The sequence below is a fragment of the Protopterus annectens genome, chromosome 2.part1, assembly GCF_019279795.1.
Source record: "Protopterus annectens isolate FY-2018-M chromosome 2.part1, PAN1.0, whole genome shotgun sequence".
Lineage (NCBI taxonomy): Eukaryota > Metazoa > Chordata > Ceratodontiformes > Protopteridae > Protopterus > Protopterus annectens.
The window spans coordinates 226,047,447-226,051,642 of record NC_056729.1 but is presented as its reverse complement, the minus strand read 5'-3'; the positions used below and the strand labels follow the sequence as shown (position 1 = coordinate 226,051,642).

Below are 4,196 nucleotides of genomic sequence, written 5' to 3'. Positions count from 1 at the left end.
ATCAGGAATCCAGTGATGTATGCCTCCTGCAAATGGTAAGCCAAATAAATTTGTTTCAGTACTACAGATGCATTTATAGAAATATCATAATATCTCATTTTAGGCCTGTTTTGTGTATTACTGTTCTGTCTGTAATAGTGGCAGCACTGTTAGTTGTTTACCATATATTAGGGTTGGGAGTGTGGCCTAATGGTTAAGGTGTTTGCCTTACAAACACAAGGTGCAGGGTTTGAGTCTCACAAGGGATAATTGACTAGGCTTAAAATGGCTCACAAGGGCAGTTAGCTTAGTACTAACCTATGAAAATATCTTTATAGCATTGGTGGTATAGTGGTGAGCATAGCTGCTTTCCAAACAGTTGATCTGGGTTCGATTCCCGGCCAATGCAAGAAATCTGTATATTTCTGGGTTGGGAGGGTGGCCTAATGGTTGAGGTGTTTGCTTTACAAACACAAGGTGCAGGGTTTGAGTCTCACAAGGGATAATTGTCTAGGCTTAAAATGGCTCGCAAGGGCAGTTAGCCTAGTACTAATCTATAAATCTAAATCTATAAATCTAAATCTATAAAGTAGTGCAGGTATTAATGTAAGCCTATGTTTCTCCCTTTTCATCACAGGTGGTTATGATAGTGGGAGTGGGAGCCTTGTGGTACCTGATGTCAGTGTCTCATCAGACACTGATGATGGTGGTGGTGAAACTGAGGCACTGTCAGGAGGTGCAGAGGTTGAATCTGACACAGAGTTTGACATGCAGCCACCCCCTTTGTTCCCCCGGATGCAGCCAGTAGGACTATGCCTAACCAGTCTGTTGAGCCCACAGATATAGGACAGGTATAGGGTGAGGACACTGAGCAGGGAAGTGTGGTTACAGTAGCTTCAGTACCTGTTAAATCTGGTCATAGCCAAAGTGTTGATGAGGTGCCAAACAGGAAGGTTGATAGGAATGCTCGGAGAGGGCCTGCCATCCCTCTTTCATCTGGTAGGTGTTTCTTCCCGTGTCACTCAACATATGTTTAGGGCCATCATGGAGGAGCAGGCATATTCAGAAAGGTGCTACAGACAAATGCTCAGGGTTGTGGAAGTGGCACAGTCTGACATGGGTAACTGCGTCCATTGTGTCTCAAATTCATTGGATCGGATGAATGACATGTTGGAACATGGGCTTTCTATGATGGACCGAGGGATGTCTCTCCTGAAATGAGCATTGTCTGTGATGGAACATCTGCAGGGAGGGAAATGGTGTCCTCATTAGCATAGACCAGCCGCAACATCTGCTGATGGCCAAAGTGGCCATGCTCACTCATGCTCCCATAGTGACAGCACTTCCGCTGGACCATCAGTGAGTATGCTGTCTACACCCAGATGTGGCAGACCATGGGGTCATGGTCCTGGGCATTCCTGTGAAGGGAGCACACACAGCAGACATCAGTCACACTCAGATAGCAGCATTGCATCTGAGTTGGGACATGGAGTTGCCAGTGCAACCCCTGGCAAAGCCAGTTCTCATTGTCAGGGGTGACAACAATGAATTGCCACCTCTACCATACACTGCTCACACCTGTCCAACATACCAAGATGTAAACCTAGCACACTGAGTTTGGCTATGTTAATGTTGATTCTCACACACCACTTTCACATGGAGGACTCCTACAGACACACACACAGCCTGGCTGCTCCCATTTCTTCCTCACACATACTCACCAACCTTTTTTGCCAGCCTAGGCTTCCTAAACCCTCCACACAACACCTTGTGTAAGTGATGATAAATGTGCCCTATCCCTGTTTTCTCTCTTTTGGATTCATGGATACAAAAGCTTTGTGGCTGATACACATGGTGTTTAGCTATATTAGTGCCTAGTATATCTGCATCTGTGTTGTTGAACTGATAATTGTACCTGCCACTTATGTTTGCCTTGCAAAATTATATAGTGGATAGTATCATCATGCTAGTATTTTCTAGTGAATTTTCTTGAAAAGGTTGTGAAGTCAGTAGCTGTGATGTGTCTCATTACTTTTTAACTTTTCTCTTTAATGTTTTACAGTACATACATATGGAGAACATCATAAGACACCATCACATTCAGATATCAGGATTGTATGACAACACTCTAGGGATCTTAACCTAGCCTGCAACATTAACAGGACATGCTGAACAGACAGCTATGTCTTCCAGAGATTGAAACTCCTCTTGAACAAACTCCCTATTCTCATAAAACAGAGCTTGTTAATGACCATATTTAAGCATAACTTAGACCACTGGATGGGAGACCATAAATTTACCCCAGGTGTATCATCCATGTCCCTCTTGGATAAGGACAGTCAATGCTGATCATAGAATTGCGCTGTAACTATAGACCATACAACTTGGTCAATAAGAGAACAATGCTGTAACATGATAAGCCTAGTAACTGCTATGAACCCAAAGTGATGTCTGCCTTGGTTCCAGGTCAGTGTTTGATCCCACTCTGCTGGGATGGCTGCATATGTAATAATCTGATATAGCTGATTACATCAGTATTGTCTGTTGAGCATATGATTATAACAGTCTCCCACATACTGGTGTAAAAGGTTCTCTGTAATGTCAAGTAACACCTCTCACACACACACACACACACACACACACACACACACACACACACACACACACACACACACGCACAACTTGATTGCAGTCAGAATAGAACCCCTACCTACCTAAATACATAGACTACAGGACACAGAACTTTACTCAAGTGCCACAGCACAAGTCTAACTTTTAAATATCTTCAGGTCAAGTTATAGTGGATGATGTGAAGAAATTAGACACTATTATTTGTCCTGGCATGTCTGGCTGAGTTTTTGTACATAATTTCAGAGTGGCCTATGTATTGTATGCCCGCATGGCTAGCTATGATATTGTAAATAAGTTCTCACATGTTGATTTATGATCTGTTTGAAATGAATGTTTTAAAGACTTGAACAGTGTCCTTTTGCATTTCTAACTACACATGTTTGTAAAAAGAGATCCTAAAGGCAAACTGTCTCAGATTCAGTTGATCAGCAGATGATGTCATTGGAATTTTGACAACTGTTATGTGTTTCTGTCCGAAACTGAAAGACAAGAAGGAGCTTTTAGAAAACAGCTGACGGTTGAATTTAAAATATGAAATGGAAATTAGAACTGGAATAGTTGACAGTTAGGCAAGTCTATAAAAGAGCCTGCTGAAGAGAGTAGCCAGTTTTCAGTTGTCAGTTACAGTTGTCAGTTGAACTGTGAAGTGGATACCAAAAAATAATTCACAAAGAACTGTACGCCTACATTTGCTCTATTTTAGTAATTTAGTTTAGATCAGGGACAGTGCTCTTTAGTTTGTTAGGAAACTCTAACTAATCAGCTAGATCAGTTAGAGTTTTTTTTTCTAAATGTTGGACATCTATCCTACAATATTGATTTCATTTTCATGGTGATTGCTTTCTGTTTGTTTATTGGGAATTACTGTTTTATATTTTTAATCATTTTGGTCAATATTAAATATTTTTATTAACTTACATTGTAGCTGTTCAATCAGTGTTTTTTTTTGTGATTTGAGAGTGCTTATACTTGCTTTGATAATACACAGGGCCACTCCTAAAACCTGGCTGTGTAGATCATTTGCTACTATTTGTTTTAGTATCTAATTTTCATAATTGGACACCCCTTTAAAGAGCATATAGACACTCTGGTGTCAGCATTACCCTATTATTATTGGGGAAGTGACAGAGACAGAAATCTATGTCAGGCTTTCCCAGAAATGTTTGCATGTGCAATATTTAATTTACTTAAGTGTGAGTGTATCACAGGTCTTAAACTGGGACACATTGCTCTAATTTATGCTAGAAGGATTTTCATTAGGGGTGGACAAAAGTATACAGTCCAGTCCCATGCATAACAGTAGGTTCCTGTTATGCTCTTAGGGGAAAATTGTGAAATATTACTGCTGTTATAGTGGCAGTCTCACATTGCAATCAGTACTGAGGATTGAAGTCCCTTTGTTACTGACCCTGGAGAGTAAGGGACATCACATTAATTGTTGGCAGTCCAGTGGGATAAAAAAATGGACATCACATATGACATCAGTATGCCAAGTGGGAGACAAGAGGTTGGAAGGGATGCATGAAATGGATGTGTAGGCTTTTGCAAATATCAAAAGACTAACAAGCCATCTCATTGGAGAAGTA

At 40.9% G+C, this 4,196-nt stretch overlaps 1 non-coding gene across 1 annotated transcript; it reads left to right on the top strand.

Annotated features, from left to right (window-relative positions):
- Positions 1-316: 316 nt before the first annotated feature.
- TRNAG-UCC lies at positions 317-388 on the top strand. The gene has a single exon. It is a non-coding gene; the product is annotated as a tRNA-Gly (tRNA).
- Positions 389-4,196: the final 3,808 nt, after the last annotated feature.